This window comes from Dromaius novaehollandiae, chromosome 14 (assembly GCF_036370855.1).
Source record: "Dromaius novaehollandiae isolate bDroNov1 chromosome 14, bDroNov1.hap1, whole genome shotgun sequence".
Taxonomy (NCBI): domain Eukaryota; kingdom Metazoa; phylum Chordata; class Aves; order Casuariiformes; family Dromaiidae; genus Dromaius; species Dromaius novaehollandiae.
In genome coordinates, this window is record NC_088111.1 from 7752837 (window position 1) to 7776579 (window position 23743).

Here is a 23743-nt window from a genome sequence, read left to right on the forward strand (position 1 = left end):
ATAACGTGGTCTTTAAGCTCTTCGTAGAATAAATAAGTGCTATTAATCTACTTTTATACATGGGGAAAGTGAGCCAGAGGGAGAAGGGATTTACCACACAGAACTCAGAAAGCCACTGGCAGCCAGGAATCCCAAATCCCACTCGGTTTTCTATAGCCTTCCCTAGGAACACAGAAGTGAAGGGGAATATTTGAAGGACACCTTACGTAGACACTAAAATACACTACAAGCATATAGGGAGGAAGACTGCCTTATCTTTCCATGAAGCCACTTCCTAATAAATTGACCCCTTTTTGCTCATTTTTACTTTCCCTCTCCTAATCACAGAAACTCTGTCTTTGAAATTGAGGATATCAGGAGCTGGGAGAAAATGGTTTCTCTTCCTCAACTGTGTTGTGCAGTTTTGCCCCTTTAGACTTCAAACAAGCCAAAAAAATTCTCTAAATGATTTTTATTATGGCTGGTACAGAAACACCCATATATATCACACTCCAGGCTCAGCCTTATTCCTGACTGTCCTGACAAGAATGCTGATGCAGCTGGAAGCTGACTCAGCAGGTCCCAAATCTTGGGATGCTGGGGAATTACTAAAAATTAAAAATCCATATCAGGAAGGGATTTCAGAGATTTTTTTTTCCTCTTCATATAGGGAATCTAAGAAATTTGCATTGCAAAACACCTCTTCCTACAGAATAGGATTGTGTAAACTCAGCAAAATTGTATGAGAACATAGAACTTTTCTGCTGATTATGCCGGAAAAGCGTCACTTTTCCTGGGTTCCCGAAAGTAATTAGTAAACAGAATAGTGATTTTTAAGTATATTTTTCTGCTTGGCTGCTGAACCGCAGGCACTGTCTCTCCGCTATAAAGTCTGTTCCTGGAGACTCTCAGGAGTGCGTTTTGAGAGCTCTTCCCCAAGCAGCTGCTTCGTGCTCAGCGCACGGGGTAGCCTGATCACAAAGAGCCACCTGCTCCACAGCAACTCCTCGAGAACTTCTTGTCCTTTTCTTTCCCAATCAATATCCAGATCTTTAGCTGGAGTCAATTACAGAGATGTACAAATATGTAACAGCTGAAGATATGGCTCCCATCTTTCCATACATCTTTCAAAGAGATCCCAGGATACTATCCCTTCTTGGTTTGAACTCTAGTCTGTATTAGAGCTGATCTTCAGGGTGAGCTACAGCCTGTCAAATCAAAAAAGCATCCACTCCTCTAAAGAGCTGAGTGCTTCTTTGAAAGCATTAAGTTCCTTTTATGGCACTTATAACAGACTTAGCATGTCTCAGAGTGAGGTACCCTCACTCAAGACTAAGTGCCTGACACAACTGAAAAGGGTGCTACACAATTAGATAGTAAGCAAAGTCAGAATACACGTCTGCTTTTGCAGATGTCATCATAGCAGAGCAAGTCCTTTGACACTCCATCCCTATATCAGCTTATGAAACCCATTCAGAACAGTACAGCCTCAATCCGGCACACGTTAACCATGGCTAAACTCTTTTTTTTCCCAGAATTTGGCCTTTTATGAGAATTACGCTCCCTGTCTTTATGACATAGCTATAATTTCCTCTGATTTAGCTATTTTAAACCCATTCCAAACCTCTAAAAATTTGAGGATTAAAAAACACCCAAGGAAAAAAACAATGTGATTCTGAGAATACAAAACCACCCTTCACAAACATTCCAACAGAGCTACATACAAATTAATGCCATAATATACTTCAGCCAACAAATGCAAACGAGGAACAATTTATTTTATGCTGCTGTAAGTGCTATCAACCAATTAAAATGGTACTTGTGAAATACAGGTCACATCGAAATAGTATTTGCAAAATAGAGGTCACATTTTAGCACTTGAATGCCTAGCCTCAAGGTCACAGAACACAAAGTACACTTTTAATTAGCAATTAAAGTTACAAAACTATTGTTTTTTGCTTAACAGCTGTGTTTGCACATGCTGAACCAGTACCTGGTATCAGGCTGTACTGTCTTGTTTGGTAACAGCCTCTAGAGCAGTTATGTTTTGGAGGCAAGTCAAAACCTATTAAAAAGAGTTAGTCAGGCCTATGTATTATTTCAGGATGGCCTCTCCTGATGGGAGACTAATTGGTTTGCGGTAAGAAAAGAGCCAGCACCAGTAGGTATTGTATATATGACCCAGTTTGTTTTGGATGCACAACACAGAATTCAGATTAACATTTATAAAGTAAGAATACAATTCCCTAAAAGAAGATTTTGAAAGAGCTGGCTGCTTTCTACCACCCAGTGCGTTAACAAAAAGCAGGCACTCAAAAAGCTTTCCCAATCCGCCTACAGAGTCCTATAGGCTGCTTTAACGCCCGGGAGATCTCTGAACAGTCCCTGTCAGGTACCTGTACCATGCAGTATATGATGCAGATACCCCTCACGCCGTCTCCCAAGTGCACCTGCTATGGGCAGCGTACTGTAAGCGGTCGTTACAGCTACAACCTCCTGCAAGGCAGCTGGCACGTATTTAAGAGGAATCTAACGTAGCTGTCTGAGGAGGGTGAGTTGATTTAGGCTGCCAGACTTGCAGAAATACTGATGCCATCTTTCACCACGGCACTGAACCGAGACAGGGCTGCCAGAGATGTGCAAAACAAGCAATGTTTATGTTTGTAAGGGAACGCCTGTGCCTGATTTTTGTCTCATAGGCTAGCTGGAGATGTATGTGAATTTGTGGATATTAGAGTTTTTAGGGGTGTAATTGCCCTCCACTTGGCATATGCATGGGAAGCATTTGTAGGGGCAATTCTGATATTCATCTTGGATATAACCCCATAAAACTGTGTGACAATGATGTGCCTACACGGCTGAGGTTCAGACCCCCACCAGCAACGCCTGCCTCATGGAGCACTCCCCTCTGATCACTGCATTCCCTATACAACATCTCTGCCTAGCTCTGAAATCAGTTGTTGGAATAAGCAGGTTTTTGCACTTCCACTTGGCATTTCTACTAATTCAGAGCTGTAGTGAGTAGCTTACATGCCCAAAATAAGCCCTCATACCCTCTCTGTAACCTCTGCTCACTCACAGCATGCTGTATAAGCAGAGCTCTAGGTGACTAAAAAAGGCTATGAAAAGAAGGGGGAGGAAAAAAGAGAAGCAGACAGTAGCTCCCAGCTCCCAGCAAGCTGCTGCTGTCCTTCCTCCCTCGGCTTTCTGTAGCTCTAGCCTCAAGGGAGACATGGCAACAGTCTCACAGGTAGCTGCAAAAATGAAAGGACAAGAAATAATGAGTTCAAATTGCAGCAAGGGAGATTTAAGTTAGACAGTAAGAATATCCTCCTAATAGTAAGGGATAATCAAGCTCTCAAACAGGTTGCTTATAGAAGCTGAAGACACTGCGTCACTGGAGGTTTCTGGAAGAGGTGAGACGCTCCCTGTCATGCCGAGGTCAGCTACCCCGAGCCTGTCCTGGGGCTGCGAGACGGGCTACGTGACCTCTCGAAGTTCCTTCCTGCCTTATCATCCAGTGATTAAGAGACTTAAGTACAACCTCAAAATCCAGCAATTTGGCTACAAAACACAACTTTAATTTCTGTTCCTTTCTTTTCCTTTCAAGACAGCCTGCCTCCCCAGCTCACCACTGTGGACACCTCAGACAACAGTAAGAGTCAGAACAGTATCAGTTCAGCCTTTAACAGAAAAAGAAAAGGTGAAAGTTCGCAAGATTTTCCTTCTTGGTTTCCACTCGCAGAAAATCCCTGCAGGTTTGCTGGACTTTTCTGGTTCAATCACTCTCTCTCTGCTATACCTTGGAGTAGCTACACATGACCTTTGCTACTGATGGTGCTTCTCCTAATACGTGATACCATCACAAGTTTCAAAGTACAGTTTAACATCAATGCCAGCTTCTAACTACAGAAAAATGATGATGCTATTAAATGGCATCCCAGGACAGCTACTTACTTGTGCCATTTCAGGGTTGGGACAGAAACCAAGGAAGTTAACTCTTTCACTCTACACTAAAACAAAGCAGAACAGGCCAGAACTGTGGCATTGTTTAATCCATTACTCCTCAGGAATCAAAAAGGCCAGCACATAGAAAGGGCACAACCAAAGCGGGGCATGTGGGAACAGTGCTTCTGTCCTTCTGTGCTAGTGTCAGGGAAGAGTCAGAGCCTAGGAAGCAGCTACAGAGCACGAGGAAGAATAAACACCGTAAGTGGCACACCTCTGCTGATAAAGGGATGTCTGAAAGCACTCGGACGTTTGCTGGCACCCAGACACTACAGTCTGACAAGAACAAGGCTGAAGAAGCTTTACCAGGGCTGTGGGACAGACTGCCACCAGCTCTACTTGCTATTCAGACAGGCAGGAGTAGCCATTAGCTTGACAGAGAGGTGGTACATGATTAGGATACTATAGGCTATACCTCTGTGTGTGTGTGTGTGTGTGTAATATGTATACAGGTATTTGTTAGTTGCTGCACTACAGCATTTATTCTCTCAGAAAAGCTTGTCATGAACCATACACAGTCTAGGAAATTCACAGTGGAAGACAAACTCCTGAATACTTAAAACCAGCAGCTCTCTGGCAATCCCATATTCTTCTGCGGCATTTGAATATGAATCATTTTGGTGTTGTATCAAGCCCTTAATGTTCTTTTAATGCGGAGTTTCTCATCTGAATTTCACTGGGACTTATTAAATGCAAGGTTTTTCTTTTCCTATCTCATATCGACATGATTACTGTAACTATGTATAATTATGTGCATAGGGTAAATATGCTAATTGTATAATTGCAACATTCAAGTCAATCCGTGCAAACAGAGACTGTTGTCGGGGCAGGCAGGACACATACTGGTAGGTGTAACAGAACTAGAGGCACTCTTCACATTTCCTATTGTAAATATTTAGAAAGAAATCAGAGTATAACTTACTTATCTTCCAGGTAGCCCTTCCATTCAGAGGACAAATGGTGAGCCCTGCTGTCACGAAAATGAAAGTTAACAGCGCACCAATGATAACTGCACAGTATCTTTGTCCAGTGGTACCATTTGTATGCCAGAAGCAGGACAACTCAAAGGTTAAATTGGGTCTACTTACTGAACTTATCAAATCTGCAGAATGCAGCTTGCAACGTCAAATATGATCAGTTATTACCTGTCCCTGTGAACAAGGCCTATTAGGGAAAACAAAACCAAAATCGTACTTGAGTATTCACAGGGAGACAAAGATAGGGGCACAAACCTCTCTACATTACGGTGCTTTATTTTCTTTGAGGCAAAAGAAAACACCTAAAGGAAAAGGTTCCGATTCTGTTTGTACCAAAGACTTACTGCATGATGCTGGACTAATCACTTCATGTCCTTTGTTTCCTTTTTGCCCCCTGTGTTTAGATCGACATCTGTCATCATGCATTTGAACTTCAGCCAATAGATTGGGATGTTGTACTCACTTGGGTATCTCAGTGCTGTCATGAGTTTCATTCACACAACATTAAAAAAAGAAGTTGAGATTTGTCTGATAAAGATAGACATGACCTTCAGAGGGGGAAGGGAGGGAAAAGAGATTTATATTTGTCTGTAGAAAGTGACAGGATTCAGCTGGGAGTGAATTTCCAGTTGACTAAAAAACAAAACAAAACTGAACCCCAAACATCTGACCCTTCAGAAGGGACTAATACTGGCAATGATGCTGTCAACAACTGCACTGCCACCGGGGGCTGTTGGAACATGACGCAATAACAAAACTACTCAGGCTCAAGCACAGTATTAAAATAACGATGACTCCCATGAAAGCGTTCATTTATGAGCCAGTGGGAGATAGGGAGGATAGAGCACAGCTTAGCATCCAGCCTGTTACCAGGACTATGGATCTGCCTTCGTTCTGACACAGTGGGAATACTGTCAATGGTCCTTAAGGTTAAAAGGGATCCATGCCTAGTTTGTATACAGAACAGCCATTACTAGCTGTATTTCACCATTCTGTGCATGTAATGAGCAGCAGACCCTATAGCAGACCCTATACATGAACTCTTTTCATGTATTAGATGTGCAGATTCAGTGTGAAAGTCTTGCATTTCCCAAAGATCCTGAATTTTGCTTGAGTAAAGGTCAAAATCAGGACAAAAGATGTAGGGCCTGACTCAACAAAGCTCTTCGATGTCTGTGCATCCCTCTCCAGCTACAGCAGTTGGTACAGAATATAACATTACCCTGAGGAACCTGGTTATTGGTGACATTTCATCCTGAGGCACTTAACTTCAAACATCTTTGATTTTCGAAGGTGTTGAAGACTGAAGTAACAGGTCCTAATGAGTGTTATAAATCAGACCTAAGTCATCCTAAATCGCCTGTATCTTGTCAGGGCATTTTAGACTGTTGGTTCCCACTGCGATTCGTTGTCATGTTGCTAGTCAGTGATACAGATGTTCCAATCCACTTAATACGGATATATTATACAAGTGCAACACACAAGATCTGAATATGTTCTTAAACTGTCACTTACATTGGGCCACCCACAAACAAATCTTTATGCTCTACCAATTTCCCTGAGACTTGAAATATTACACATCAGAGATAGGTCATTATAATCCCTGGGAGCAAAGCCAAATGCTCTTATTCAAAACATACATTATGTACTAAATAAACCACGGATCCTTCTGTGTGGTTGGCCTATTTTCACAACACTTGGCTCACAAAGGCCCCCAAAGAGAGCGGAGAGAGAAACTGCCTGATGACCTCTTCTGCTGATGGCCCCTGTTGCTCATCTCAACTCTATTTGATAGAACACAGCACATTCTTTTAAATATTTTATCCACTCAGTGATCATGGGTGAAAGAAAGGACTAACAAGAAATGACAAGTGAAATAACTACATTTCCAGACCTGACAACACTCTTTATTTTTAATTTTACCAGTGTTGTGGATAGACATTAAGGTACAACTTTGGCAAGATATTAAATGAGTGAGTCTGAGGTCTGAATTATATTCTACCCACCCTGACGTGAGAGTTCATTTGGAAACAGGAGGAAAGGAAAGCAAACAGGTCAAGAATTCTGTTTTCTTACATGGCACTGAATGCTCTTTTTCTGTGTGAATTAACTCTTACAAAAATGCATGCTTTTCTTTATGCTTGATTCAGGTGTCTCTGTAAAGAGACAGATGAGGCTGATGATAGGAAAAGATATCTAACTAGATTAAACAAGTTAAAGTGAAATTTCCCAAGAAACTTTTTCCAGGAACAGTTTTGTACTCAGTGTCTGAAATACCTCAATGCAGTACTTTAAGTGAATAGTCTGATGGATGTTTCTATAGAAATTAATTATAAAAGCCTTCATATCATATTGCCTCAATATTAAGATTATAATTCCTCCTACAATATTTTTCCAATTCTATCATTTCTTTAGACTCTCATACTAGGCAGAGTTAAAAACTTCCATAACAATTAAAATGAGAAGAAAGAATAAGATGAAGATTTTCTTTTTCTTTTCTTTTTTTTTTTTTTTTTTTTTTTTTTTGTAGGAAAATTTTGCATGTGAAATGCTTCAGGTTCCCATGGTTAAAAAGCAAGTTTACCATCAAAGTGGGTCAGTGTAGATGAAATATTCTGAGTCTGTCTGCGTAAGGCTAGTATTATAAGACAAATACTCAGGTGATGTTAAGCATCCCCTCCTCGATCCTTCTCAGGAAGCTTGGCCAAAGCTGTGGCTAGAGTTGAGTGATGAATTATTGTTGCATTTTAAGCAGTGTTTGGATAGTTTTGAAAGCTGATTTCTCCTTGATTTGGAAGAATCATGCAATTCGTTGCAAGAGGGGCTAGAGCCCTGACCACAAAGCAGCCTGCATGGCAGAGAGAAAGCACCTGGAGGTCAGCAGTCCTGCAGCGCTCGGCAGGGCCAGCTGAGCAGCTCCAAGCGGGGCAGACAGCCAAACTGACGGAAAGAGCAGCAATTTATCAGGACATCACCAAAATCTGGTGCTTGCTATGGAGTATTTCACTTGCAATTAATGGGCAGAGGCAGACCAAAGGAAAAAAAGTTTCTGGTTTCCTCAGACTTGTTTACTGACCGGTTCCAGAAAGACTGTGTCCCTGAGCAGCTTCATGTAGCCATAAGCAGACGGCTGACTGGGCCCAAAAAACCGAAAGAATGAAGATATCTTATATTGCTGGTGGGTCAAACAGGTCTTAACACTCTCCTCTCTGCTCCTGCCCCAAGCGGAGTTTAGGCTGCGTACAGAAGAGCAGCTGTGCAAATACCAGCAGATGAAGCATCGCTTCAGAATGCCCCGATTCTCTCTCCTTGCGACTGAATGGCTGTTCTAGAAAAGAGCAGAGATCCTAGTGCTTTGCAGATGGCCCAAATCCGAGATTTCTTATAATAGAGTATGTTCCTTGAAATCAATTGTCTGTCAGCAGCCTCAGTCATGCTCACTATTAAGTATTTGTTGTGCTGCAGTCTAACACAGAATTATCCCCTGCGGGAAGCAAAGCTGGTATAAACAGCACCCTGGCACACACACACAAGTCTTAGCCTGCTGAGCTACAACATAAAAGAAAAAAAAGAAAAAGACTTCTGGACTATGAAGCCAACAAATTAACGTAACAACAAGAAAGTATGAGAAGCCCAAGGAAGTCAGAGTGTGTCTCTGACAGAGGCCCTTCCATGGAGCCTGCGGGGACACAAACCATGCCCTGGAACAGCGACAGCAATCCAGCCCCTTCTCCCCCATCACTGCCCCCCACAGAGAGATGAGATCACAGTCGTAAATTGATGTTATAAAAGTGAGTGCGAGATGATCAGAAGTGAAGACAACACCTCTTCAGTGGTCATGCTGAGAACAAGTTCTTGGTACCTTCAGTGAAGCCTGCAGCTACCTAATGACCTGATGAAGCAAATCATTAGCAACATTTCACCTAGCTCTTAAAATATTTTCATTACAAATGACTCTCCTGTTAGATGAATGCCTGTTGCAGAAAGTAATTACCCTTTCTTTGAACTTCCATTTCAGAAATTTGAAGTAACTTTAAAAAATGGCAGAGAAGAATAAGCACGTACTTTTTACCATTTCCCCTCCTCCCTCTCCCTCTCTCGGTATCACATCACCAACCGAGTGAGGGGCAGGCGAGCAGCCTGGATTTGCAGCACAGCCCCAGCCCTGCTCACAGTTCAAGGAGACTGCGGAAGATGTCATGACCAAGAGGTAGCTCTCACCAGCCATTTCTTTAAAACCGCTCCTCTGATGTATGTGAATTGACAGGACAGTATAAGTGAGCTGCCAGGGGAGTTAGACCCTGGCTTGAAGCTGAAAGCTCCGAGGGTACGTGCCAAGAGACACTGCCTGCAACTCCTGGCTCTCTGTAAAGGCACTCGCTACTCAAAATACTGCACGGCAAAGACAGATTTTTACAATTCATATAAAAATATGCACCCCAACTGAAGGCTGAATTTTCTAAAATGTTTACTTGTTATGTGTCCCTGCTAAACACAGTATGAAAGATGACAGGAGATGAAGCCATAGGATTTGTGTTGACAGTTACAAATTCTTAGGCTCCCAGAGACAAACATCCACTTGTAACTGTGCATCAGAGATTTTTTCATTTTTTTACCCTGTATGTGCATATGCTGAGACATACAGGCTAAAATTAGGGTGAGTACTCTTTCCTTGTATAGATATATGTGTGTGTATGTAGACACACACATATATACGTAAAAGGGAAAAAAAGAAAACAACTGTCAATTAATAAGTGTCTTAATTCTTTGTTTTAAATTCATTTTGTGTTCAGTCAGCCCGCGTTTGACTCTCAATAAGGAGCCCATCTGCCTGAAGAAGATATATCCAGATGCTGATATCATGACCATGATACAAGACTGTCCTATTAAAAAAAAAAAAAAAAGACTATTTGTACACTGAGAAGTCAATATATCTCTTTTGTCAAAGAAAGAGTGTGTATGTGTCTCTGTATAGAATTTTTCTGGGCATGAGAGAAAGCTATTACAGAGGATGTATCAAAAACAAAGTGACATTTATCAGAGCTTACTTTAACAGGAGAGAAAAGAGAATAAAATTGGCCCCATCATAAAATATTTATATGCTTTTTTTTTTTTTGGTAAATCACAGTAGAGAGGAGATAATAGGGCAGAAAAGAAGACAGTGTTCAAACCAAGACTTTGAAAGTGATTTTCTTCAGCAAAGTTAGAAGGTTATAAAGAGAGAAAGACCGAGACTCTCAACGCAGCATTTGAGTATGTTTTGTTCCCTACGTGCTAGCGAACACCCCGCCTGCACACCCGGCTACGCAATCTCCACATCAGGAATTGCGGCAGGTCCCTGGCACCCCTGGGGACAGCAGCGAGCTCCCCAACCCAGCTTTGCATCATCTTCAACATCCCCTGGATCCTGTGGCCACCCAGCCCTCAGCAGGTGCTTTAGCCCTCGAACAATTCCCGACCTGATCTTTACCCTAGATGTGCAGAGAAACACCCGTGCACACTGTGCACACACACGTGCACATACACAAAACCCAGCCCTGGAGCTGGCTGAGCACCTCCTGCGAGAAACTCAGTGCCTCCGGCACGGGCAGCGCTACATCAACAGCTTCAGGTAGCAGCCTGCCTCCTCCTCCTCGTGTCACCTAACAACACGTCCCACGTGATCCTCACACATCCCCCTGTTCATCCTCATCACACACACCTCAGTGTCCCATTCCCATGCTGGTCACGTGAGCCACGCGGTGTCTCGCATGCTCGGCTGTTTCCCTGGGCAGGCTGACAGGCGTCCCGGTTGGGATCAGCACTGGCTGGTCACACCAGTGCACACCTACGGTGCAAGCACAGCGCGGAGCGGAGCGCCTTGCCCTGTCCCGCAGTCCCGCTTTTGAGTCCCAGCCATGCCGCAGGCTGTTTTTCGGATTCTTGGTGGAACAACAGTTTGGAAAAACAGAAGCTCTGACAACAGAAACCAGCGTTGCCTCTCTCTGGAGCTAACATCTCGGGGCACACGGAAGACAGCAAACGAGAGGTTCACCCCATTCTGCCACCTCCTTGCCGAGGTGCGAAGGCCTTACACGTGCAGGAACGGCCCAAAGGGAGACCCCCAGGACCTGAGAGCTGCAAAGTGCTTGGGGACAAAGCCCTGACCTGTCACCGCGGAGCATGGGCATCAGGAGATCAGGTCACAGCAGCAGCAGGGCCCCTGGTGTGCCCCCACCTTGCACCATCTCAGGGCACAGCTGGAAGACATCTCATTGGACCCAGCTCCATCTTATGAATCATTTACATTGCTACGGCTATAAACAGGGGCATTTTTTCAGTTTTGTTGAATTGATTTCCATGTGTTTAAAGTTAAGCACAGGTATCAGTAGGTGCAGGTTCATGGCATTAATTCAGAATTAAACCCCTTTGGATTTTAAGCAGCTTCATCTTTCACTATGAGTATTTTTACCATCTCTACTAATTGCACCCAATGGACTTCTCTGAAAGTAGAGCTTTATTTTGGAGGGGAGAAAAATATATTACATAGGCTTTTTAGAGGTTTGAATTCAAAAAAAAAAATTAAGAAAACAGCTTTACTTAGAAAATTCCAAAAGTTTTTCTACTCAACTACTTACAATAAGTTTTTGTTCATTCTCTAGCTCTAAATCCAGCTCAGAGCTGCTGTTTTCAGAAAAAAGCTGCCACATACCTGATGTAATTCAGATGTCGGGCTGCCAAAAGTGTCTTCAGAGTGCAGATTTGGGCAAAGAACATGATGCAAGGATATGATGAGAAGCTTTTACACTTGCGTGATAGCCCTTGTGTTGCATACAAGGCCAAGGAAATAGCTACAGAGGCAGTAAACCAGCAATTTACTATTCTGGAGAGAGAAAACTCCGCAGCGCAGCGGATCACTGACCCCTCTCGCCGGCCTGGCAGCACGTCCTGAACACGAGCAGCTCGCGGCTCGCTTCGGAGGCTCGTTTTTACTCGGCGATGGATATTCGCTTCGTCTCAGCCCTAAAGTCTGCTTTCTAACACTGGAAGACGATATGACTTTGTAGGCGACAAGTATAAAGGCCACTGTAAGAACTGGGGCACTTTTTGACGAGACGAGGTATTTTCAAAGACTTGTGCTTAATTAGAGGGGCCGAGTGTCTCCAGGCAGGCGCACGCCTTCTCCCCTCTATCTGCTGTCACGTCACATCCCTGCTCACCACAGCGCAGCAAACCTTGGGAGCGATTTACGGAATACATTAACGCAGCTCAATTCAGCGTGCCGAAGATTTACATGCTAGTGCTGCAAGGAAAGGTGATAGGTCGGAATAAAATGGATGATTAAAAAAAAGTTGATTAATTTCTGTGGCATTGTTTCAAAAAGACGCATTTGAACAGAAAACTCGGCTCGCTTGTTCCGAGGATCTTAATTAGTGAAAACGAGAGGCGCGACGCCAAAGCTGGAGCACCTCTGCGGGCGCCGAGGGGCTCGCGAGAAGCGAGGCAGCAGCCGGGGCCGCGCCGGGCGCCTCTGCAGCTCCTCCTGCCCACCCCGGCCGGCTCCTCCAGCTCGGCCGGCTCCTCTTTGAAGTGCTGATCTCCTGCCCGCGTTCGAGTCACCTCACATCAAAGCCAGGCACGCGCTAAGGTGTCTTCCTCACAAAGGGTGGAATTACACCTGAAAATAAATTGTTTTTTCTAGGACTGGCACCCAAGGAGAGGCGCAGCGGCTTTCACTTTAGCACGTTGAAGCTGAAACACACCCAAGTATCCGTACAGGACCAGGCACTACCGGCGGCTCTTGGTCCCAGCAGGATGATGGGGTTTTCCTGAGCTTTCGGCGGAGCCAGACCTCCCCCCGGCACCACGGGCTGCGCGGGGGAGGCGGACGCCGCCATGACGCCCAGCCCTGACAGAAACCTCCCCACCCCACGCGATGAACAACAACAGGCACCCAAAAAAAAGCGATGAACACCAATTTGGCCCAATTTGGCCCTCTCAGCTGCACGTGCCTAACTGTGAATAAAACACGAGTCAGTCATTGGCCCCCCCCCCCCCCCCGCCCCCACTGCTGGCGGAACTAATTGACCTCTGACCCGTTCCCTGCTTTACTGCCACCAATTTAGCGCCAGTTTATTCATCAACATCTGGTGGTCTGAAAAGTGTATTTTACGTTATTAGCTCTCAAATGGATAGCTAATGCTGCTTAATGGGGCAGTTATATGCTATTATAGATTCATTTTTTCTCATTTTGCTAATGAATGGAAAATCTTCATCAAATAAATATTTGCCAGTTGGCTTAATATCAAAGTCTCTAATTAAAAATAGAAAAAGCACTCCGTATACGGAGAGGTGAATGCCGGTGGCGTGCGAGTTTCACAGAAGCATCGTTTCTGCCACGCTGTGCTTGCGAGAGGCCCGGTTGGCAGTCAAGCGAGTAGTGTGAGAAAGGTTGAGCTGTATTTACATATTGTCGCCATAAAACGCTACTGATTTATTTTGCTGGTGCCAGTACACAATATGGGCATAGCTTAAATTGGCCTCATTTCCTGGCTTTTTACAAAAGAAATGGAGAAAAGAAAAATATGGGAATAAACAATCTGGGACTCTGTCCTTAAAAAAAAAAAAAAAAAAAAAAAAAAGATGATTTAGATGATTTCCCTCATCTGACTGGAGCGATTGCGTTGTGCAGTGGGAAGGGGCATTGCTGGCGTGACCCAGCCGCACAACGCGGGAGACACCCCTGCGCACGCCGATGGGGAGCAAAGGCCCTTCAGGACGGCAGCGGGCAGCGCGGGCCGGAGACGAGGCCCGAGCGCAGCCTTTCCTCCCGTTTGAGATGGTCCAAGCCATGCGGGCGCCTTCAGAGCTGCCCCATCCTAAGGGGCGAGGAGTTCATACAGTTTAAGAGTGATTTCTTACAAACACGCATACCTACTATCACTTGGTTATTTTCTGCTGTTACAGCAGTATCTAGTGATCTCGGCTTGCAGCGTTCAGCAACGCAGAAAGACCTAAGTTTTTCTTATATCCAAAGTTTTCTCCTCTTAATCTGAGGTGCTGCAAAGACTCCCTTAGGGAAGCATCTTTACAAACAGAAGTGCCGAATTCAAGAACGCAGACGTACAAGCGCTTTTTTGTTTGCAGGACTACGACTCGCTGCAAGTCCTACAAACCACATGCTTACAATTAACTAAGCTTCACCACTGAATAAAATCACACACAAGTTCAAGCATTTTTTGCCAGGGTGTGAATACGAAGGGGAGGAAAGTCTAACCTGCACTGGTTACGTGCTGCTTTAACACGCACAGACAACTCCAGGAACATTTTTGACTCCCCCATGTGATGTCTAACAAGAAGCTGCGATTCAGCTTCAAAAGTTTTCAACATTTAGCAGAGCTCGCCCATGCCATGCTTTCAGCACAATCTGCAGGCATCTTGAGGCAACGCACCAAAGGCATAACAAACACAAATTATTGCAACAGTGTTATTAAAATCTGAAGATCTCTATTTTCCCCCAGCCAAGTCGTTCCTGTCATTTCAGAGAGAACGCACCCTAATCTAAAGCTACTGAAGCACAAGGAAGCTGTGCCAGTTCTAACGTATCTATTGGCTTCATGGACCATTAAACAGCACAGATGGCACTATGAATTATTTCTGAAAACGTCAATACGTTTCTAATATTGTAGGCATAATTCTCCTAATCTTTGGGTGTGTACTCCCCGGGCCCAGGTCCCAACTCAGCATCCTGAATGCTGCTCTTTTTCCATCTCATTTAATTAGATGTAAGCAGATAGCAGCAGATACAGTCAGCGACTATGCAGCACAGGCAGAACTTCAGCCCACACAGACCCCTAGATAAATACCGCTGCAAATTAACTACAACGGTTTCAAAAAGCAATCAAGGGTGCTGAAAGCATGGGATGAGCACTCCTGTAGCAGCAGAAAAGCATACCATAAAAAGTAAACACCAAAACCCAGGGACTCATTACAAATGTGTTTCTTTTATTTTTAGCACTCTAATGCACTGATGAGTGAAGAAACTGAAAGAAAGAAAAGAGAAAGAAAAAAAAAGCTGTGTCAGGCAGATTCATACGAGAGCTCACTGCTGCTCTTGCTTGTACATCTACTGGCACACGTAGGATAAAAGCGCAGAAGAATTACTGCCTCACTCATATAGATCATTTGAACCTAATGTTAGAAAGTCATGAACTCATAATTTGTAAGAACTCAGTATACAACTACTATGTATGTCAAGCTTAATATTTCTAGCCTAACGCTCAAGCATACCAATATTTGCCATGACCTATGACTAACACCTCTAGTTCCAAAAAACATTATTCATTAAGATATCCAGCCTTTGAATAAGTGGATTTTTTTCCCTTATTCCCTTCTGCTTAGACATTTGGTACTGAATTTGCTCATGATAAACTCAGTTTTCCATTATTTTCTTATGTATTAAATGTCTTTGTCTTGCATACAGTTCTCTTTAGGCCAAGAGAAGTGGGGTTTAGAGAGCTAAGAAAAAAACAGTGCCTTTCAATTCAGTGGATACCTTTACTGCAATTAGGCAATAAGGCAATTGCAAACCCTTCACATTATAGGGTCACTTGCTGAAGTGGGAACTCATCAGATGAGTAAGAGCTGATGGTTCTGGGTTGTCAGTATGTCCAGGCCCAACGACATCTGTGTTGGGATCATCTCCACCGATCCTGCAGGATAAAGCGACATGAGTGTTTTCCCCTCTCAGGCTGCGTGTCACCACCTGATTTCGCAGAAATTACCCAGTTACATTAGCCCACCACAGTGAGCCCTTTGCAAGTCACCCTATAGGGATCCTATAGAGGAACTAAGTCAGACCATCTTTTTTCTATACTTATAAATGAGGAACACATTGGGATTGTGATCTGTTCAAGATGATAGCAGCTTGAACAGGATCTTAGTTCGTGACTCTGTGCAGGCACTTTAAAGATAGAGATCTTTCTCTGTTTTGTTACAAAGAAAAATAAAGCTGACAACAGTATCTACAGCTTAAAGCGCAAACTCTTAATGGGGAAGATGAATAGAAACTAGAATACAGATCTTCTCTGCAGTAGAGAGACCTCTTGCCAGAAGAAGGTCCTTCAGTACAGGGTTTTAAGGTATGATTTAGTATGCTCTTGATTCCAGTGCAAATTAAAATCTGTTACAACAGAGTTTTAAGCTGCTGTCTAAAGTCTGAGGTTCAGTCAAAACCTCTACCTGATTTGCAGAAGTCAGATGTAAATCAAGACAAGCCTGCCCAGATTTGCTGAAGGGCAGATCCAGATTGGCTTAAACCTAGATGGCAGCTTCTCTTGAGAGTTTTGCGACTCTTCGGAAATACCTGGCTTTGTTTGTTTGTTTGTTTTTGCTTGAGTTTTGAATTTGTGGCAAAATCTAGAACCAAACAAATATTTTCTCACCTAAGGTTTTTGCTGCAAATGCTCTGAGGAACAGTTGTCAAACTGTAAAGTGAATCTCTTTACTGCCTTTTTTTCCACTGTAAAATAACTTTCTTTTTGCAAAAAAAGTATCTAACTTGGCAAAAAATCAACAGTGTGTATTGAAACACAAAATGCTTTAGCCAGAAAAGATCTTTTCTTTATGGAGATATAAAGTACACTCTCTTGAAACAAGCTTGTAGCTTATTTATTGTTCCCAGGCGGCTATTGAAAACTCCTTAAATGTTGTGTGATAGACCACTGATTCTTTTCTGCCCTACTGGTGTAAACTGCATATATCTAAGAGCAGAATATATTGGCAATAAAAAATGTTCTTCTTTTTGAGATCTATCAAAATAAAATATACTTGGGAGGCTTTGAAGTTAAATGTAAAAAAAATCTTTGGGAAATTGCCTTTCATTTCTGAGAGCACAATTTAAATCCAATCTGAGGGTTTGCATGAAACACCTCAGGTGCTCTCTGTTCCACACTCAGTTGATTAATGTAGCCTTAAAAGATTTGCTGAAGAATCAGGCAGATGTAATTAGAGGAGAGGTAGCTAACACTGTACATAGATCATCAAAGGATAAGTATGCACAAAGGAGATAAAGAATCTCAATACAATTGTAATAATCTCTGCAGATTACAAAAATAAATTACAGTCATAATTAGGAGAAAGTAATGAAAGCTTGCATAAGGGTATGATCCAACTTGCTATGGTGGCACACAGGGCTGGAGTTGCTCCTGCAGCCCTTCGCTGCGAGGAAACCCCACCCGAGGCAGCAGCAGGGCACTGCCAGCAGCTCCATCGGGGCTTTCCCAGGGGAAAGCTGCAGAGAGCCAAGGGAAAGGGCTGGGGAATAAGCAGGAGTTGTGCCAGCATCACCAAAGGAAGCATTCATGAGCCTAGGTGGAGTAGACATCCTCAGTATTAGGGTAAAGTTTTCCAGAGAACACAGGGTGCTACATAAACCCTGAATCCCTGCATGGGAGAAACACTGCATGAAGTTTGGGCAGACGTTTGGATTTTGACCATTGAAATTCTAATGGCTGAACATGATTCAGCTTAATTCACAGCTCTTTTAAGCAATTAATAACTACTGCTGGCTCGACTGGAACTATTGTGCTCTTAGAGCTAGGTGTGCATATGCACACAACAGAATGACTCAAGGCCAACAGGACTATTTTTGTATTGAAATGCAAATTTCTTGAAGGGCCCTTTTTTGATTCAATCTGCCAAAATTCACGATTTTTCTTTGAACACAAGACATCTTCGAGTGCAGTTACAGACAGGCTTCTAAGCATCACACCCCCACTGAGACTGCTAATTCATGCTAAGTATATGGTCAGAAAAACAGAGGCCTCCACCACTGCCAGGAGCAGAATACCTTTTCAACACAAATATGAAAACAGAACTTTGATGGAATACAAATGGCCTCATCACTGTATGGTTATACCTCTATTTTTCATGTTTTTCTTTCCTCCTATGAAAAGCACAAATGAGGTAAAAGGGAAAAAAAAAGAAAAAAAAAAGTTGTATGTAAGCAGTGTCTCAGTATTGCAGTAATGGCTCACACATCATTATTCAAGTCAAAGAGCACTGAAGGTTGGCTCAGCAACACAGGACACCAGAATAATTTCTTGTTCTTCCATATACTTCATTCGTTGTGCTGGGAAAGCAACACAGGACCAGATTTCTAAAGGTACTTTCATGCCTGCTGCAATTTTCCTGCAAGAAAGAACGGCAACAGTGGGAGTTAGACATTTGTCCAACTTTATTGCAGAAACTCCCTCTATGGCCAGTATTGAGGCACAGATACTTCCAAATGGTGATTGCCCCATCTGCCTTAGGACAGGAGGATCTTCCTCTGGAAGAGCAGCTCTTGCAATACATTATACTGGGAAGCTCGATGGCTTGCCCAGGCTGGACAGCAAAATTTCTGATAGCTATAGACAAATCCCAGCCAAACCATAAAACAGCATTGCGTGCTTCAGAAGGTCAGCAAAAGGACAAATACCTCAAGCTGCTCAGTTGCTATGTTAAAAAGAGGCTGTAAGATAGATATTTGTGGTAAAAGAAAGCAGCTGCAGTACTAAATGCTGGATTCGCCATTTATTGGGAACTGGCTTGTTCTGCCTCGGGAATGCTAGAAAGCTTTGCAGTCAGGGTGTCAATATACAAGTTTCAGTGCTTGTACCAGTAACTTGGAAATGGATTTGCACATCACATGGACTCCATCCCCCTATCCAGAAACCCTCCAGAACTGGCACCAGCACCTCCTCAGCCCAAACACAGACATCCCGTTTCCTTTCTCAGAAGGAATCTGGACTCTCGCAAGGCAACATAACTCTGACCCTTCTGCGAGACAAGCACCGTCCTTGCTAAGAGCGCCCCGGCAGATTCACATACTGACTTTATCCATCTGGAACTGCGGAGCAGTTAGCTGTTTTTGCGTATGTGCTTTGCACAGATCCAAGAACTGAGAGGAATCTTCTGTTCATTTGCTTCAACATCAGCGACGTTCATATGGCCAATTCCGAGATCCACTCAGCTACCCATCAGCACAGGCATGGCTGCAAAGAGGCCAACAGCCATTCTCCTAACAAAAGACCAGCATGCACAACTAGGAGCGAGCTTCCCATCTCCGCTTGTACCAAAGGTGGGGCAGCGTGTCTCTGAGGCGTGTGACAGAAAGGAAGCCAAGCAGAGTGAAAGCCACCCCTTCACTGTAACATAGCTCCTTTGCAGTGAAGCCCTCCAGATTTCTTCAGAATTTAGTTCCACATGTAATTAGATATGGATACAGCTGTAACAGCCTCAAAGGGCAATCCAAGACCACTGAGTATTGCATGACCTCACTGTAACTACCACCTCTGCCAAGTTATCCAGTGACTGCTCTTCACGTGGCCAACATTAGTGGCCCAGGAACCAGGGTCACCACCTGGCCCCAAACCACCCTTATCCGCCCTCCCGCTGGCTCCATGGGTTTCCAACTCTTCCATGTAAAATGGATCAGCTCAAGGGAGGCAACAAGTTGCTGCCTGCCTACTACGGCTTGGTAGTTCAGGTGCTCCACAGGGAAGGAGGAACCTCCTCAGACAGAGGAGGGAACGGAGCTTAAATGCCTGCTCCAAATGCCACTGTCCCTGCTGGCTCAGCTCTAAAGAAACGAGGCCAGGTTTATAGGGAGAGGTAATAACTTTCATTAGCCTACCACGGAAAAACAGGCAGGTTTGTAAACACATTACAGGCTCCAGCTATTACCACTTTGGTCTAATAAAAGATACTACCTCCACCTACAAACCTTACCTTTCCTCTGTCCCTTAGACCATCATTGCCACCAAAGCCCTACTGCTATTGCAGCATCACAAGATGACAGCAAACAATCTGGGTTATCTCACACATCAAAGAAAACAGCCCTTTCCCCAAGTAGCTATCCCCAGACCAGGCAAGGCAATGGGCACCATCTATGGCAGCAGCCTTCCAGAGGACAATAACTTTGGTGGTGGCAGTCCTCAGCTTTTTGCTGGAAAAATTGCTATTTTTAAGTTGCTTGTGTACCACCAGTTGTGTTTGGAGCCTCCCAACCCTCAGCAGGAGGGAGGGAGAAAGAAGGGAGGCAGAGACGATCCTGCGAAGGCAGCCCCAAAGCAGGTCACCACTGCATTCGGTTCAAATATGGACAGAGCAGGATACACGATTGCAGCTTCACTTTAGAACATGATCCGGGCTTCGATTTACAAAGGTACTGAGGTATAGAAAAGCACACCTGGCTGCCTAGCATGCTTTCCCAAAGAAAGTAAGTGGATTAGGGGTTAGATTTTTTTTAAGGGATTTAGATGCTTATAGGTTGGAGAAGTACCCCGTGGGAGAGTCTTACAACTGAATTAGGATTATAATGAGGAGCTTATATTTGTTTTGTACATGCATGTAATTCATAAATGGTTAAAATAATTTTGTAAAAATGACCAAATTATAGCAAAACTAAAAATGCTTGGCTTCTTTTGATAGAGATCAACCATAAGAAATTTGAGGCCCCCCAAAAATTCAGGAAGTTATCAGTACTAAAAAATTAGGGTTCAGGATAAAGTTCTGGTGGAGCAATTACCTTGTTAGCTTTTTTCCTATTGAAATGTCAATAATTTTACTGATGTTAAGCCTGAAATTCTCAAATATCCAAAGCAAAGAGTTAACCTTTTATTTCTTTTTTCTTCTTGCTATAAATATCTCAAAAGAAACTCAACTTTTAGTCCTTTTTCCCCCCTACTAATGAATATTTTATTGCATTCTTCAACAGCAAACATGACCTGTTTGGGTTCTTCGTTCTCTGCTACAATCTGAAAAAATTTCTAGAGAAACCTGATTCCCAAATACTACCTCGCCCAACTTTGAAAGGGAGAAATTCATAAGTAATCACGCTCTTTTTCCTGAAATCCATTTCCATATTTCTGAATGATTGCCAAAAACAAATTCTACGCATTAAGCTATTTTCTTCTTCGGCTGTTCCTACACTTACCACAAAAAACAGCCACCCATATGAAAAGGTAACATTTAGCAGAATTGCAGCTTGTGCCGGAAGCTTTAACTTTCATAACTGAGGCTGCAGCAAACTTCTACAGATGTAAGAAAGTGAAACTCTGAATGGGTTTTGAAGATATCTCTTAGCTTCTCGATAGTTATGTCCACAGCAAAACTGTCATAGTCCAATCCTTTATTTCTCGGTGGAATCCAAATTAAGCAGGAGTCAGCTAGCTACCAGAGAAGTGAGGCAGGTCTTTGTACCATAGCTAGTTAAAAACTGTAAGTCTGGTTAAAAACTTTCATTATGTTGCTTCTGTACATGTTTCTTAAAAGCTGTAAAATAATAGCGTAACTTTTTAAAGGATGCCATTTTCACTGTGGAATAGCGTAAAATTCCTCCCCTGAGGTAGCTATGTTATCTCATTGAATTGAAAAACAATAAATTGAAAGCTAAAAATAAAAGAAAGGGAAAAAGGTGGAAGAAATAGGTGGAAAGGCACTGAAGCTGTAGGAGTTCTGACAAATCATCTTGGCATATAGTCCCACTGGTGGTGAGAAATTGTTCTGTGCATTTTATTTATTTTCCTATAAGCCTGAAAAAAGTACTTGAGGCAAAGTTGTACAATATCTTTACATTAGTGGGCTTATTTTATTAATGCCCATCAGGCTGCAATGATGAAAAAGGATTATTCTGGTACACTGCTCGTGTGGGAAAATATGATAGTATTGTGTCCTACTCCTGCAGCCTGATACATACTTTATGCATGTGAGCAATCACTTCATGGTTTAACATGATATCCTAAGGAACTTGCCCTATACTTAGAATTACACATATCATTTTTTCTTTCTTAACTGGGTGAGTCTGGCGACCTTTATTTACAATACATTACATCAAATCTAACAGACTTTGGCCCATCTTTTTGGTCTTGGAGTGAAGCATTCAGCTCTGTATACCTTCTGCCTGGTCCCCATACAAATTTGACCAATGACTTGATGCCAATTAACAATGTAAAATATACTTTATCAAGGTATGTTCTTTAAAAGAAACTGAACACCACTGTCATTCATCCCCCCGGGCAGTATTTGAAGCTTGCAGAAGAAACCTAACGTACACAATTCTCCTGATAAGATGAAAGTGAAAATTAGAATCATAGAAATTACTTGAGCAGATTTAAGTATCCCTGGAAACAGGTAACTAAATCCAGAGAAACCTTGCATGCTTCATTTCACAGTAGGTTCATAAAGCAAATTCTGTTTTCTGCTCACAGGATTTGGACTCCTGCCTGAAGAGTCAAGTTAGCTTAATTTAAATCTCTGAATTAAAAATTCAGTTGCAAGATAAAGAATGGCTTTGTGATTTGATGCAGGGAAGCATCAATGCTTCAAAGCAGATGCAAAGATCAACAGTAGAGATTTAATTGGAAGGTGCAGGTACATAGGGAAAATCACCTTCTGTTCAAATTTCCCATCCATCTTCAAAGTTACTGCAAGAATACACATACACACAAAGAACAAGATCTCATAAACCAAGGTAAATATTATCTCAAGTTTGGGTTGATTTGGGGAGGGAGGAGTGTTGGTTTGTTTTTACTTTCATAGCTAAATTCAAGCTTGGCTGAAAATTCTGTATGCTAGTTCACAATATGTGCTTTTTTGTATTTTCTGCAATTTTCATTTGGGCATAAAATGCAACAAGAAAGGACAAAAACGCTGTGTATATTCATTTGTTTTGGGTTTTTTTTTCCCAGACAGAAGAAAACTCACAGTAAGGCTCTACTAGTCTAATTTCATGAACTCACTCGGCTCAAATGGATCTGAAGGCTCATCTGAAACCAAAGGCTTCCCTCATCCATCCCTGCAGCTATCCAGCATCTGAGTTTCCCCTACATATGGCCTTTTTTCCCCACCCAGACATTTTGCCAAGGTGCAAAGTGAGAAACGTTGTCATTTGCTTGGGATTTCTGGATCACCGAAATTTCAGACATGGCCAACAGGTATGTAGAGTCCAGCTTCACGACGGATGGGAAAAGTCTGCTGTTCCCAGAAAGCTTCAGAATCACAATGCTAATTCAGGCCATCTTGGGCAGTTCTTGCATATCTAAAAGGGCTGTCATGGTCAGACATACAGAAGCCTTTACCTGTAATGGCTTCATCCTTGCCTATCTTATCTCTGAAATCAAAGAAAAGCTGTCCCATCAGAAAATACAATTACATCGTTAAAACGTAAAAGCAACAAAATCTTTTAGAAACCACGTACAGCAAAATTCAGACTCATGCAGAGCCCCAATCAGTAGAAAGGGATGCCAGTACATGGATTCTTGTTTTTGTAAGCCAGCACTGTCCCCCCTATAGTTAAATATGAAACCTGGTTTCCATTTCCCTACTCTAGCCTGTCCTGATCACTTTTTTTGTTTGTTTGTTTTACTTTTTAAATTCCAATAGTTCAGTGGTGCAAACCTGAAGGCAAATACTTTTGGAAAGCTTCAATAAAAGCCATTTCATCATTTGCAATGATAGAAAGCAGTTATACAATAACTCCTTAACTTATTTCTCCTTGGTCACTCAAAATTGAATAGGGATGCGTATACATTGAGACAGACATGTCAATAGTTTACTTTCATTGCAATACCATTAGTAAAATGTCATTTTGATTTGAACTAAATATGACCTACTTCAGAACAAAATCCCATGGTGCATACAGAATATATACCACAGAGAACTTTTCACTAGCTGATAAACTGTGCAACATTGCTCACATATGAGTATGGCTTAAATAGTTACAAAACGGAAAGTGCAATGAGGTTGCGAAAGGATTA